The following is a 16,859-nucleotide window of genomic DNA, read 5'->3' as shown; positions in this document are numbered from 1 at the left end:
GAGAATGAAGACACTTCGGTTCAAAACCTATGGGATACAGCAAAGGCAGTTCTAAGGGGAAATACAAAGCTATCCAAACCTCCCTCAAAAAAAAAAAAAAAAGCCAGAATACACCAGCTGTCTCTACACCTTAAAGAACTGGAGAATCAACAACAAACCATACCAACATCACATGCAAGAAGGGAAATAATTAAGATTAGAGCAGATCAATGAGGTTGAAAAAAGAGGTCCAGTATAATGTATCAATGAGACTAGAATCTGGTTTTTTGAAAGAATCAATGAGATTGACAAACCATTGGCCACACTAATCCAAAAGAAAAGAGAGAAAGGCCCAATTAATAAAATTACGAATGAAAAGGGAGAGATCACAATGAACAACAAGGAAATAGAAACAATCATCAGAAATTATTACCAACAGTTATATGCCAATAAGCTAAGCAACCTAGCTGAAGTGGATGCATTCCTGGAAAACTATCAACTCCCAAAATTGAACCAGGAAGAAATTGACAACCTGAATAGACCAATATCTGGTACCAAGATTGAAGCAGTGATCAAAAACCTCCCAAAAAACAAGAGCCCAGGACCTGGCAGATTCCATGGGGAATTCTACCAAACTTTCAAAGAAGAAATAACCACTTCTCCTGAAACTGTTCCAAAAAATTGAAGCAGAGGAAAACTTCCAGACACTTTTTATGAAGCCAGCATTACCCTGATCCCCAAACCAGTTCTACCAAACTCTACCAAAAAGGAGAATTTCAGACCAATATCACTGATGAATATGGATGGTAAGATTCTCAACAAGATCCTAGCAAACAGGATCCAGCAGCACATTAAAAAGATTATCCACCATGACCAGGTGGATTCATCCTGGGTTATAAGGATGGTTCAACATTCGCAAATCAATCAATGTGATAGAACAAATCAATAAGAGAAGAGAGAAGAACCACATGGTCCTCTCCATTGATGCAGAAAAAGCAATTGACAAAATCCAGTATCCCGTTCCTGATGAAAACACTTCAAAGTATACGGATAGAGGGAACATCCCTGAACTTCATAAAATCTATACATGAAAGACCCACAGCAAATATCATCCTCAATGGGAAAAAAATTGCGGCCTTCCCATTGAGATCAGGAAGACAAGAATGCCCACTTTGCCACTCTTGTTCAACATAGTATTAGACGTCCTAGCAATGGCAATCAGACAACAAAGAGAAATAAAAGTTATCTAAATTGGCAAGGAAGAAGTCAAACTCTCTCTCGTCACAGATGACATGATTCTTTATATGGAAAACACCAAAAAGTCCACCAAAACTTCTAGAACTCATACAGCAATTCAGTAACGAGGCAGGATACAACGTCAATGTACAGAAACCAGTGGTTTTCTTATCCAATAACAATGAAAATACAGAAAGGGAAATTAGAGAAAGGTATATTAGAAAGGGAAATGATAGCACCAAGAAGCATAAGAAACCTGGGAATAAACCTAACCAAAGAGGTAAAGGATCTGTACTCGAGAAACTACAGAACACTCATAAAAGAAACTGAAGAAGACAAAAGATGGAAGAGCATTCTACACTCTTGGATTGGAAAAATAAACATTGATAAAATGTCTATACTGCCTAGAGCAATCTATACTTTTCATGCCAGTCTGATTAAAATTCTACCAGTATTTTTCAAAGAGCTGGAGCAAATAATCCTAAAATTTGTATGGAATCAGAAGAGACCCCGAATTGCTAAGGAAATGTTGAAAAACAAAAACAAAACTGGCGGCACCATGTTACCTGATTTCAAGCTTTACTACAAAGCTGTGATCACCAAGACAGCATGGTGCTGGCATAAAAACAGACACATAGACCAGTGGAACAGAGTGGAGAGCCCAGATATGGACCCTCAACTCTATGGTCAAATAATCTTCAACAAAACAGGAAAAAATAAAAAATATACAGTGGAAACAAGACAGTCTCTTCAATAAATGGTGCTGGGAAAACTGGACAGCTATATGTAGAAGAATGAAACTCGACCATTGTCTTACACCATACACAAAGATAAACTCAAAATGGATAAAGGACCTCAACGTGAGACAGGAATCCATCAGAATCCTAGAGGAGAATATAGGCAGTAACCTCCTTGATATCAGCCACAGCAACTTCTTTCAAGATATGTCTCCAAAGGCCAAGGAAACAAAGCGAAAATGAACTTTTGGGGCTTCATCAAGATCAAAAGCTTCTGCACAGCAAAGGAAACAGTCAACAAAACAATGAGGAATCCCACCCAATAAGAGAAGATATTTGTAAATGACAGTACAGACAAAAGGTTGATACCCAGGATCTATAAAGAACTCCTCAAACTCAACACATACAAAACAGATATTCTTATCAAAAATGGGCAGAGGATATGAACAGACACTTCTCCAATGAAGACATACAAAGGGCTATCAGACACATGAAAAAATGTTCATCATCACTAGCCATCAGGGAGATTCAAATTAAAACCACATTGAGATCTCACCTTACACCAGTTAGAATGGTCAAAATTAGCAAGACAAGAAACAACGTGTGTTGGGAGGTTGTGGAGTAAGGGGAACCCTCTTCCACTGTTGGTGGGAATGCAAGTTAGTGCAGCCACTTTGGAGAACAGTGTGGAGATTCTTCAAGAAATTAAGAATAGAGCTTCCCTATGACCCTGCAATTGCACTGCTTGGTAATTACCCCAAAGATACAGATGTAGTGAAAAGAAGAGCCATCTGTACCCCAATGTTTATTGCAGCAATGGCCATGGTTGCCAAACTGTGGAAAGAACCAAGATGCCCTTCAATGGATGAATGGATAAGGAAGATGTGGTCCATATACATGATGGAGTATTATGCCCCCATCAGAAAGGATGAATACCCAACTTTTGTAGCAACCTGGACAGGACTGGAAGAGATTAGTCTGAGTGAAATAAGTCAAGTAGAGAGGTCAAATATCATATGGTTTCACTTATTTGTGGAGCATAACAACGAACATGGAGGACATGGGGAGATAGAGAGGAGAAGGGAGTTGAGGGAAATTGGAAGGGGAGATGAACTATGAGAGACTATGGACTCTGAAAAACCACCAGAGGGTTTTGAAGGGGCGGGGAGTGGGAAGTTGGGGAACCAGGTGGCGGATAATAGAGAGGACACGTATTGCATAGAGCACTGGGTGTGTTGCGAAAACATGAATACTGTTATGCTGAAAATAAATTTAAAAAGTCTCTTCTGCCCAGAACAATCCATAATTTCAGTGCAACACCAATCAAAGTACTAATGGCACTTTTTAAAGTGCTGGAACAAACCATCTGAAAATTTATGAAACCAGAAAAAAACCCAAATGGCCAAGGAAATGTTGCAAAAGAACAACATTTCTGGGGGAATGACATTGCCTGATTTCAAGCTTTTCCTACAAAGCTGTGATCACCAAAATATCATGGTACACCCACAAAAACAGACACATAGATGAAAGGAAAAGAATAGAGAGCCTAGATATAGACTCTCAACTTTATGGTCAACTAAATCTTCGACAAAGAAGGAAAATATATCCAAAGAAAGAAAGGACAGCCTCTTCCATAAATAGTGCTGGAAAAATTGGAGGGTTCTATACATAAGAACAAAACTTGACCATTCTCTTACACCATACACAAAGGTAAACTCAAAATGGATGAAAGACCTCAATGGGAGACAGGAATCCTTCAAAAGCCTAGAGGAGAAATAGCCAGAAACCTCTTCAACATCAGCCTCAGCAACTTCTTTCAAGACATGTCTCCAAAGGCAATGAAAAGAAAAGTGAAAATGGACTTTTGGGACTTCCTCAATATAAAAAGCTTCTACACAGCAAAGGAAACAGTCAACAAAAGTAAGAGGTAAGACACAGAATGGGAGAAGATATTTGCAAATGAAACCACAAAGGGATGATATGAAAGAGCTATAAAGAGCTTCTCAAACTCAACACTGAAAAAAACAAATAGAATAGTCAGAATAGTCAGAAGACATGAGCAGACACTTCTCCAAAGAAGACATACAAATGGCTAATAGACAGATGAAAAAAATATTCATCTTCATTAGCCATCAGGGAATTTCAAATCAAAACTACATTGAGGACATTGGAAGATGGAGAGGAGAAGGAAGTTGAGGGAAATTGGAAGGGGAGGCAAACCATAAGAGACTATGGACTCTGAAAAACAACCTGAGGGTTTTGAAGGGGTGGGGGTGAGAAGTTGGGGGAACCAGGTGGTGGGTAATAGGGAGGGCATGTATTGCATGGAGCACTGGGTGTTGTACAAAAACAATGAATACTGTTGTGCTGAAAAAAATAAATAAATAAAATTTTTAAAAACTACATTGAGATACAACCATAGACATGTTAGAATGACAAAGATTAACAAGGCATGCAACAACAAGTGTTGGAGAAGATATGGAGAAAGGGGAATGCTGTTATGCTGTTGGTGGGAAGGCACATTGGTGCAGCCACTTTGGAAAACAGTGTAGAGACGCCTTAAGAAATTAAAAATTGAGCTACCCCATGACTCTGCAATATTATTACTGGGTATTTACCCCAACGATGCAGATGTAGTGAAAACAAGAGCCATATGCACCTCAATGTTCATAGAAGCAATGTCTGCAAGAGCCAAACAGCGAAAGGAGCCAAGATGCCCTTCATCTGATGAACGAATAAGGAAGATGTGGTCCATAGACACAATGGGATATTACTCAGAAATTCATCAGAAAGGATGAATACCTCGCTTTTGCATCAACACGTGTGGGAGTGGAGGAGATTATGTTAAGTGAAATAAGTCAATGAGAAAGTCAATTATTATCTGGTTTCACTTATTTGTGGAACATAAGGAACAGAATGGAGGGCTTTAGAAAGGAGAGAAAAATGAAGGTAGAGAAATTAGATGGGTAGACAAACCACGAGAGACTATGGACACCCTGAAACAAACTGAGAGTTTTAGAATGGAGAAGCGTGGAGGGATGGGTAAGCTGGGTGATGGGTATTGAGGAGGGAATGGATTGGATGGACTATGGAGTATTTTATCCAAAAAGTGAATCATGAAACCCTACATCAAAAGCTAATGATGCACTGTATGAGGTCTAATATAACATAGTAATAAAAAAGACCCTCCTTGAATGTTGTGTTCTCCGCAGACTTCTTTGTCAGGGCATATTCCTCTTCCTTAAACAAACATGTTAGAAGCTTTCTCTCTTGAAAAATCTTGTTATTCATTGAAAGTAGCTTTCTCCACAGACTTGTTCCTACTTGTCACAGACATGCCAAATTCCCTATATTTCCACACATATATTTGCTATGACTGCTCTCCTCTTGAAACAAGAAGCTGACAGTTTGTTTCTCCAAGTATTTGTTTCTAGAATAAAATTAATGACAGTTTCCTCATGAATCCACACGTGAATTTAAAATGCTACTATGAGGGGCATCTGGGTGGCTCAGTGGGTTAAAGCATCTGCCTTTGGCTCAGGTCATGATCCCAGGATCTTGGGATCAAGCCCCGCATCTGGCTCACTGCTCAGCAGGGAGCCTGCATCCCTTTCTCTCTGCCTGCCTCTCTGCCTACTTGTGATCTCTCTCTGTCAAGTAAATAAATAAAATTTAAAAAAATAAAAAATAAAATTCTACTATCAGCAGGAAGCAAGTGTGTACTTGAAACTTGTGTTTTCTAGAGACTTTTTCTCAGAGGGAAGGATAGAGCACATTCCAGTTGCTTCAACACATAAATCTTGTAGGCTTCTCCCTTGGAGAAGCCTGGATGGTTCAGCGGGTTAAGCCTCTGCCATTGGCTGGGGTCATGATCTAGAGGTCCTGGTATCGAACCCCACATTGGGCTCTCTGATCATCAGGGAGCCGGCTTCCCCCTCTCTCTGTGCCTGCCTCTCTGCCTACTTGTGATCTCTCTCTGTGGGTCAAATAAATAAAGTCTTTAAAAAAAAGAGTCTTGTTTGCTGAAAGTTGTCATCTCCATGGACTTTGTTTCTATGCATCAGAGACTTAGCACCTTCTCTCTACTACCACACATACTTTTGACCACTGAAATCATCTGTTAACAAGAAGGTAGTTGAGAGTTCCTTTCTCCAAAGACTTGTTTCTAGAGTTTGATTAATGGCATTTTCACAATGATTCCACATGGGATTTAAAAATGCTTCTATATTCAGGCAGAAGAGATTACTTGAATGCTGTGATTCCCCCAGACTACTTCTCCGAGGGAAGAATAGCACACTTTTGTATTGCTTAAACACATGCATTATAGAAAGCCTCTCCTTTGTAGAAACTTGTTTTTCACTAAGGGTTGCATTCTCCAAAGATTTTTTTATAGGCATGAGGGACATAGCATCTTCCTCCTAACACACAACATTTGATATCCTGTATCTTCTGGAAACAATAATTCATCAAGAAATCCATTATCCACAGACTTATTTTTCAGAGTTAATACTGTGGTGGTTTCTTCATGATTTCAAAGCTCCATTTGAAAACTTTTCCATGTTCAGGAAGCAAGACATTTCTTGAAATTTGTGTTCTCCACAGACTTCTTTCTCAGAGGAAAGGATAGGGCACTTTAATGTTAATTTAAAACATACATGTTAGGTGTACCTGACTGGCTCAGATGTTAAGTGTCTGCCTTTGGCTCAGGTCATAATCTCAGGGTCCTGGAATCGAGTTCTGCCTCAGACTGTCTGTTCAGCATGGTGTCTGTTTCTCCCTCTCCCTCTGCCTGCTGCACCCTCTTCTTGTGTGTGCACTCTCTCTCTCTGACAAAATAATAAATAAATAAATAAATAAACAAACAAACACACAAGCATGCTAGAAGGTTTCTCTTTAGAAGACACTTCTTTTTTGTTGAACATTGCAATCTCCACAGACTCATTTCTAAGTCCAATAGACATGGCACCTTCCTTGTAATACCATACATGTAACTGATTGCACCTTGATATTCTGGAAATGAGAGTTAACTGGAAAATCCCATTCTCCATACAACAATTTCTCAGAATTAAATCTGAGGTGGTTTCCTCATGATACCATAGTTAATTTGAAAATGGTTCTATCTCATTAGGGCACATATTGCATGGAGCACTGGATGTGGTTTATAAACAATGATTCTGGAACACTGAAACGAAATTTTAAAAATAAATATTTTTTTAAAAAGAAAAAAAAAGAAATTACTTGAAAGGTTGTTTCCACATGCTTCTTTCTTAGAGGGAAGGATATGGCACATTCCTGTTGTTTAAACATCCACATAATATAAAGTTTCTCTCTTGAGGAATCTTGCTGTTCACTGAAATTTGCATTGTCCACAGACTTGTTTCTTCATGTAAGGGATATGGCACATTCCCTTAACTTTCACAAATACATTTGATTTCCCCACTATCTTCTAGAAACAAGAACTTAGTTGGTGCCCTTTTCTCCAAGAACTTTTTTCTAGTGTTAAATCAACGATAGTATCCTCATGATTCCACACGTGCATTTGAAAAAGCTTCCACCTTTGCAAAACAAGAGAGTTCTTGAATATTGTGTTCTCCACAGTCCTCTTTCTTAGAGGGAAAGATAGAGCACATTTCTGTTGCTTACACACACCCATGCTAGAAGGCTTCTCTCCTGAATAAACTTGCTGTTCACTGAAAGATGCATTCTCCAGAGAATTGTTTCTATGCATTAGAGACATGGAAGCTTCCCTATACTACCACACATATATTTGGGACTGCCTATATCTTCTGGAAAGAAGAATTTTTTGAGACTTCCATTCTCCACAGATTTATTTTCTCAGAATAAAATCTGTCACGGGTTCCTCATTATTCTACACGTACTTTTAAAAACGCTTCTATCAGGGTCAGGGGTGGGAGTTTGGGGGAACAGGTGGTGGGTAATAGGGAGGGCACGTTTTGCATGGAGCACTGGGTGTTGTGCAAAAACAATGAATACTGTTATGCTGAAAAAATAAATAAATTTAAAAAAACACGTTTCTATCTTCAGAAAGCAAGAGATTACATTCATGTGGTTTCTACAGACTTCTTTCTCAGAGGGAAGGATAAGGCACTTTTGTGTTGTTTAAGCACAAACACACTAGAGCTTCTCCCTTGATGAATCTTGTTGTTTGGTAAAAGATGCACTCTCCACGGACTTGTTTCTACCTGTGAGTTTCATGGAACATTCCTTATTATACCACATATATATTTGATATAGCTTCTATCTTCTTGAAACAAGAAAGAAGAAATCCTTTCCCCCCTGGACTTTGTTTTCTAGCATTAAATTAATGGTGGGTCCTACCACATATATATTTTATATAGCTACTATCTTCTTGAAACAAGAAAAAAGAAATCGTTTTCTCCCAGGAGATTTTTTTTCCCCTAGAGTTAAATTAATGACTGTTTTCTTGTGATTCCACAATTTAGTTGTTTTTATTTATTCTTTAAATTTTTTTTCACTGTACCAGAATTCATTTTCAATTTCATTTTAAAAGGCTTAGGACACACGGGATTACTTTAATGATGTTTTCTCTACAGACACTTTCTCAGGTTGAGACAGGACATGATCCTCTTGCTTAAACACATACCTGCTAGAAGGCTTCTCCCTTAAAATATCTTGTTGTTCACAGAAAGTTGCATTCTCCACAGACTTGTGCTTATGGGTCAGGAATATTGCACCTTCCCTATTCTACTACACATATATTTGATATTGCTGGTATCTTATGGAAACCAGAAGGTAATTGAGGGTTCTTTTCTCCAGGGATTTTTCTCTGGAGTTAAGTTAAATTAATCATAGTAGCCTCATGATTCCACTCATGCATTTGAAAACACTTTATCCTCAAGAAGTAAGAGATAACTTGAAAGCTGAGTTCTCCTCAGACTTCTTTCTCAAACAAAAAGACAGGGCACATTCCTGGTCCTTAAACACTTACATTCTAGAAGACCTATTCCTTGAAATATCTTGTTGTTGGATGTAGGTTGCAATCTCCACAGACTTGTTTCTATGCAACAGAGACATGGCGTCTTCCCTATACTACCACACATATATTTGATACCACTGCTATTATCTGAAAACAAGAAGGTAGTTGAAACTCCCTTTCTCCATGGACTTGTTTTGAGAGTCAAATTAATGGAAGTTTACTCATGGTTTCACACAAGCTGCTGAAACAACATTCATCTTGGGGAAACAACAGATTATTGAATGTTGTATCCTCCACAGACTTCTATTTCAGAGGCAAGTGTAGGACACTTCAAGGGAGAAGAATCTTGCTGTTCGCTGATAGTTGCATTCTAAACAGACTTGTTTCTATGTGTCAGAAATATAGCAACTTCCAAATTTTACTACACAGTTATTTGATATCACCAGAAACAAGGAGATAGTTTAGATTTCCTTTTCCTCAAGGACTTCTTTCTAGAGTTAAAAAAAAACTGGCACCAAACACAAAGATAAACTCAAAATGGATAAAAGACCTCAATGTGAGACAGGAATTCATCAGAATCCTAGAGGAGAACATAGGCAGTAACCTCTTCGATATCAGCCACAGCAACTTCTTTCAAGATATGTCTCCAAAAACAAAGGAAACAAAAAAGAAATTAAACTTTTGGGACTTCATCAAGATCAAAAGCTTCTGCATAGCAAAGGAAACAGTCAATAAAACAAAAAGGCAACACACGGAATGGGAGAAGATATTTGCAAATGACAGTACAGACAAAAGCTTGATATCCAGGATCTATAAAGAACTTCTCAAACTCAACACACGCAAAACAGATAATCATGTCAAAAAATGGGCAGAAGATATGAAGAGACACTTCTCCAATGAAGACATACAAATGGCTATCAGACACATGAAAAAATGTTCATCACTAGCCATCAGGGAGATTCAAATTAAAACAACATTAAGATACCTCCTCACACCAAGTCAAGTATCACACCAAGAGTCAAGTATCATATGGTCTCACTTATTTGTGGAGCATAACAAATAACATGGAGGACATGGGGAGATGGAGAGGAGAGGGAGTTGAGGGAAACTGGAAGGGGAGATGAACCATGAGAGACTATGGACTCTGAAAAACAACCAGAGGGTTATGAAGGGGCGGCGGGGGGGGTGGGGTGGGGTGGGGTGGGGGGGAAGGTGAGGAACCAGGTGGTGGGTAAAAGGGAGGCACGTACTGCATGGAGCACTGGGTGTGATGCCAAAACAATGAACATTGTTATGCTGTAAATAAGCAAATAAAAATAAATAAATCAATAAAATAATAAAAAAAAACAGAATCAGGGAAATAAATGATGCCATGAAACGTTCCAACGTCAGAATTATTGGAATCCCTGAAGGGGAGGAAAAAAAGAAGTCTAGAAGATATAGTGGAATACGTTGTCTATGAAAATTTTCCCAATCTCACGAATGGAAACAACGATCATGTACAAGAGGCAGAAAGATTCCTCCCAATATTTTACATTCTCGAAAGTCCTCATGACCCCTTATACTTAAAATGAGGAATTATGTTTCAAGAGAGACCCTCTTAAAAGCAGCTAGGACAAAGAAGCTTCTTACATACAGAGGAAAGCCCATTAGAATAACGTCAGACCTTTCCACAGAGACTTGGCAAGCCAGGAAGGGCTGGCAACATATATTCAGAGTACTAAATGAGAAGAACATGCAACCACGAATACTCTATCCAGCAAGACTGACATTTAAAATGGATGTAGAGATAAAGAGTTTCCAAGACTGGCAAGGCTTAAAAGACTATGCAACCACCAAGCCGACACTGCAGGAAATATTAAGGGGGGTCCTATAAATGAGAAAAAATCCTAAGAATATTATTGAACAGAAATACAGAAACAATCTGCAGAGAGAAAGACTTCAAAGGCAACATGATGTCAATAAAAACGTATCTCTCAATAATCACTCTCAATGTGAATGGCCTAAATGCACCCATAAAATGACACAGGGTTGCAGATTGGATAACACGACAGGACCCATCCATATGTTGTCTACAAGAGACCCATTTTGAACCTTAGAATTCACCCAGACTGAAAGTGAAGGGATGGAGAACCATCTTTCATGCCAATGGACCTCAAAAGAAGGCCAGAGTAGCGATTCTCATATCAGATAAATTAGATTTTAAACTAAAGACTGTAGTCAGAGATACAGAAGGACACTACATCATTTTTAAAGGGACTATCCGCCAAGATGATCTAACAATTGTGAATATCTATGCCCCCAATTTCGGAGCACCCAACTACACAAGAAAACTATTAATCAACATAAAGAGTCATATTGATAGGAATACAATAATAGTAGGAGATCTTAATACACCTGTCTCAGAAATAGACAGATCATCGAAGCAGAAAATTAATAAAGAAATAAGAGCATTGAATGAAACATTGGACCAGATGGACCTCATTGACGTATACAGAACATTCCACCCTAAAACAACAAACCGATATATAGTAGAACACTATGCCCCAAACCAGGCAAAGACCCTACCAAAAAGGAGAATTTCAGACCAATATCACTGATGAATATGGATGCAAAGATTCTCAACAAGTTCCTAGCAAACAGGATCCAGCAGCACATTAAAAAGATTATCCACCATGACCAGGTGGGATTCATCCCTGGGTTGCAAGGTTGGTTCAACATTCGCAAATCAATCAATGTGACAGAACAAATCAATAAGAGAAGAGAGAAGAAACACATGGTCCTCTCCATTGATGCAGAAAAAGCATTTGACAAAATCCAGCATCCGTTCCTGATGAAAACGCTTCAATGTACAGGGATAGAGGGAACATCCCTGAACTTCATAAAATTTATACATGAAAGACCCACAGCAAATATCATCCTCAATGGGAAAAAGGTGACAGCCTTCCCGTTGAGATCAGGAACACGACAAGGATGCCCACTCTCACCACTCTTGTTCAACATAGTATTAGAAGTTCTAGCAACGGCAATCAGAAAACAAAGAGAAATAAAAGGTATCCAAATTGGCAAGGAAGAAGTCAAACTCTCTCTCTTTGCAGATGACATGATTCTTTCTATGGAAAACCCCAAAGACTCCACCCCCAAACTACTAGAACTCATACAGCAATTCAGTAACGTGGCAGGATACAAAGTCAATGTACAGAAATCAGTGGCTTTCTTATACACTAACAATGAAAATACAGAAAGGGAAATTAGAGAATCGATTCCATTTACTATAGCACCAAGAACCATAAGATACCTGGGAATAAACCTAACCAAAGAGGTAAAGGACCTGTACTCGAGGAACTACAGAACACTCATGAAAGAAATTGAAGAAGACACAAAAAGATGGAAGACTGTTCCATCTCTTGGATTGGAAGAATAAACATTGTTGAAATGTCTATACTGCCTAGAGCAATCTATACTTTTAATGCCATTCCGATCCAAATTCCACCAGTATTTTTCAAAGAGCTGGAGCAAATAATCCTAAAATTTGTATGGAATCAGAAGAGACCCCGAAATGCTAAGGAAATGTTGAAAAACAAAAACAAAAAAACCTGGCGGCATCACGTTACCTGATTTCAAGCTTTACTACAAAGCTGTGATCACCAAGACAGCATGGTGCTGGCATAAAAACAGACACATAGACCAGTGGAACAGAGTGGAAAGCCCAGATATGGACCCTCAACTCTATGTTGAAATAATCTTTGACAAAACAGGAAAAAATATTCAATGGAAAAAGACAGTCTTTTCAATAAATTGTGCTGGGAAAATTGGACAGCAATATGTAGAAGAAGGAAACTTGACCATTCTCTTACACCGTACACAAAGATAAATTCGAAATGGATAAAAGACCTCAACGTGAGACAGGAACCTATCAGAATCCTAGAGGAGAACATAGGCAGTAACCTCTTCGATATCAGCCACAGCAACTTCTTTCAAGATATGTCTCCAAAGGCCAAGGAAACAAAAGCAAAAATGAACTTTTGGGACTTCATCAAGATCAAAAGCTTCTGCACAGCAAAGGAAACAGTCAACAAAAGAAAGAGGCAACACACGGAATGGGAGAAGATATTTGCAAATGACAGTACAGACAAAAGGTTGATATCCAAGATCTATAAAGAACTTCTCAAACTCAACACACACAAAACAGATAATCATGTCAAAAAATGGGCAGAAGATATGAACAGACACTTCTCCAACGAAGACATACAAATGGCTATCAGACACATGAAAAAATGTTCATCATCACTAGCCATCAGAGAGATTCAAATTAAAACAACATTGAGATACCACCTGACACCAGTTAGAATGGCCAAAATTAGCAAGACAGGAAACAACGTGTGTTGGAGGGGATGTGGAGAAAGGGGAAGCCTCTTCCACTGTTGGTGGGAATGCAAGTTAGTGCAGCCACTTTGGAGAACAGTGTGGAGATTCCTGAAGAAATTAAGAACAGAGCTTCCCTATGACCCTGCAATTGCACTGCTTGGTAATTACCCCAAAGATACAGATGTAGTGAAAAGAAGGGCCATCTGTACCCCAATGTTTATTGCAGCAATGGCTATGGTCGCCAAACTGTGGAAAGAACCAAGATGCCCTTCAACGGATGAATGGATAAGAAAGATGTGGTCCATATACGCAGTGGAGTATTATGTCTCCGTCAGAAAGGATAAATACCCGACTTTTGTAGCAACATGGACGGGACTGGAAGAGATTATGCTGAGCGAAATAATTCAAGCAGAGAGAGTCAAGTATCATATGGTCTCACTTATTTGTAGAGCATAACAAAGAACATGGAGGACATGGGGAAATGGAGAGGAGAGGGAGTTGAGGGAAACTGGAAGGGGAGATGAACCATGAGAGACTATAGACTCTGAAAAACAACCAGAGGGTTTTGAAGGGGGGGGGTGGGAGGTTGAGGAACCAGGTGGTGGGTAATAGGGAGGACACGAACTGCATGGAGCACTGGGTGTGATGCCAAAACAATGAACACTGTTATGCTGTAAAAAAACAAATTAAAAAAAAAACTAAAAAAAAAAAAAAAAAGAAACAAGAGCATTGAATGAAACATTGGACCAGATGGACCTCATAGACATATTCAGAACATTCCACCCTAAAACAACAGAATACTCATTCTTCTCAAGTGCACATGGAACCTTCTCCAGAAGAGACCACATACTAGGTCACAAAGCAGGACTCAACCGATACCAAAAGACTGATATTATTCCCTGCATATTCTCAGATCACAATGCTTTGAAACTGGAACTCAATCACAAGGAAAAGTTCAGAAGGAACTCAAACACCTGGAAGCTAAAGACCACCTTGCTTAAGAAGGAGATCAAAGATGAACTTAAACAATTCATGGAAACCAATGAGAATGAAGACACTTCAGTTCAAAACCTATGGGATGCAGCAAAGTCAGTTCTAAGGGGGAAATACATAGCCATCCAAGCCTCCCTCAAAAAAAAATATTGAAAAATCCAGAATACAGCAGCTTTCTCTACACCTTAAAAAACTGGAGAATCAACAACAAATCAAACCAACTCCACATGCAAGAAGGGAAAGAATCAAGATTAGAGCAGAGATCAATGAGGTAGAAATGAGAGATACAGTAGAACGCATCAATGAAACTAGAAGCTGGTTTTTCGAAAGAATCAATAAGATCGATAAACCATTGGCCACACTAGTCCAAAAAAAAAAAAAAAAGAGAGAAAGCCCAAATTAATAAAATTATGAATGAAAGGGGAGAGATCACAACGATCACCAAGGAAGTAGAAACAATCATCAGAAATTATTACCAACAGTTATATGCCAATAAGCTAAGCAACCTATATGAAATGGATGCATTCCTGGAAACTATCAACTCCCAAAATTGAACCAGGAAGAAATTGACAACCTGAATAGACCGATGTCTCATAATGATATTGAAGCAGTGATCAAAACCTCCCCAAAAACAAGAGCCCAGGACCTTATGGATTACCTGAGGAATTCTACCAAACTTTCAAAGAAAAAATAACACCAATTCTCCTGAAGCTGTTCCAAAAAATTGAAGCAGATGGAAAACTTCCAGACTCTTTTTATGAAGCCAGCATTACCCTGATCCCCAAACCAGGCATAGACCCTACCAAAAAGGAGAATTTCAGACCAATATCACTGATGAATATGGATGCAAAGATTCTCAACAAGTTCCTAGCAAATAGGATCCAGCAGCACATTAAAAAGATTATCCACCATGACCAGATGGGATTCATCCCTGGGTTACAAGGTTGGTTCAACATTCACAAATCAATCAATGTGATAGAACAAATCAATAAGAGAAGAGAGAAGAACCACATGGTCCTCTCCATTGATGCAGAAAAAGCATTTGACAAAATCCAGCATCCGTTCCTGATGAAAACGCTTCAAAGTATCAGGATAGAGGGAACATCCCTGAACTTCATAAGATCTATCTATGAAAGACCCACAGCAAATATCATCCTCAATGGGAAAAAGGTGACAGCCTTCCTGTTGAGATCAGGAACACGACAAGGATGCCCACTCTCACCACTCTTGTTCAACATAGTATCAGAAGTCCTACCAATGGCAATCAGACAACAAAGAGAAATAAAAGGTATCCAAATTGGCAATGAAGAAGTCAAACTCTCTCTCTTCGCAGATGACATGATTCTTTATATGGAAAATCCCAACGACTCCACCCCCAAACTACTAGAATTTAAAAAAAAAATCTGTATGTATATATTTAAAAAAAAGAACCAGAATATTGGTAAAGGGTTAAAAATAAAAGTTGTATTTATTAAGTAGTGATGGTTGTTCTCTTTTAATCTTTTTTTTTCTTTCTTCCTGGTTGGTTTTCTGGGGGAGGGACCTTCCACGTGGGTTTTCAGAAAATGATGTTCCCTGAGTTAGGTCCTCCTGCCCCCTCAAGGGGGTGGGCTCTGAGGAAACCATTTTTTTCAGGCTTTTGTTCTCTGGAGGTTTTTATGTGCTTTCATCTGTTTTCTCTCGTCTTGACAGCTTTTGACGGTTGTTGAAGGTTTAGAGGAGAGCAAACTGCACCCCGACCTCCCTCTCAGAGAGAAGCCTCAGAATGCTCTGCAGAGTTGCTGGCAGAGTTGGTTCTGAGTCACTGTCCCTGGGGATGCAGGAGCTCCTCATTGTACCCAATAGAAAGGCAGTGGCAGCTGTCTGCGCAGCTCCAGACCGCCAGAGAGATTCCGAGGAGAGATCTCACACTGAGATTTTCCCGCTGTCCCGGGCTGGGAATGTCTGGTTTTTCCGGATAGCAGAGCTGCAGGCTAGCACCTATGAGCACCTCTCACAGGGGAAGGTGTGGGACACGTGTGTTTCAGGATTGACATCTGCCAGGCTCGCAGCCCCTCATTGGAACCAGACCCCACTCATTCTCAAGCACAGGGGCAGCTCGGGCACCTTGGCATCTCAGGGACCAAGACCTGGTTTCTCTGCCACACTCTCTCTGGCTCAGTACCAGTGGAGGCTGTCCTGGCTCCGGGGACTTAAGCCCCTGTCCCTAACCGCCCTGATTCCCACTATTTCCCCCCATGATCCTTTGCTCGTTTTTTTTCTGAGTGCTTTCAATCAGACTCTAAGCTAATGCTGGTCCCCAGCATTAGTGCAGGGCACTCTTGTATTGGGGTATTACTTTCCAATCGGTCACCTCTGGTGGCTCCCTCCCCCTTTTGTTTATCTTCTGATATCAGTCCAACCATCCCACTCCGCTTTACCTGCCCACTGGCGTCTGCTGCTCCTGTAGAGATCCAGACGTGTATAATTCTGATCTCAGGCTGATTTCATGGGTGATCAGAGTTCTTTGGTAGGTAATCAGCTCACTTTAGGATACAGGTTGAAAGGGCGCCTCCTCCTACTTCCCTGCCATCTTGACTCCCCCTTGA

Source organism: Meles meles, chromosome Y, assembly GCF_922984935.1.
Source record: "Meles meles chromosome Y, mMelMel3.1 paternal haplotype, whole genome shotgun sequence".
Classification (NCBI taxonomy): Eukaryota; Metazoa; Chordata; class Mammalia; order Carnivora; family Mustelidae; genus Meles; species Meles meles.
This window is presented reverse-complemented; position numbering follows the sequence as displayed.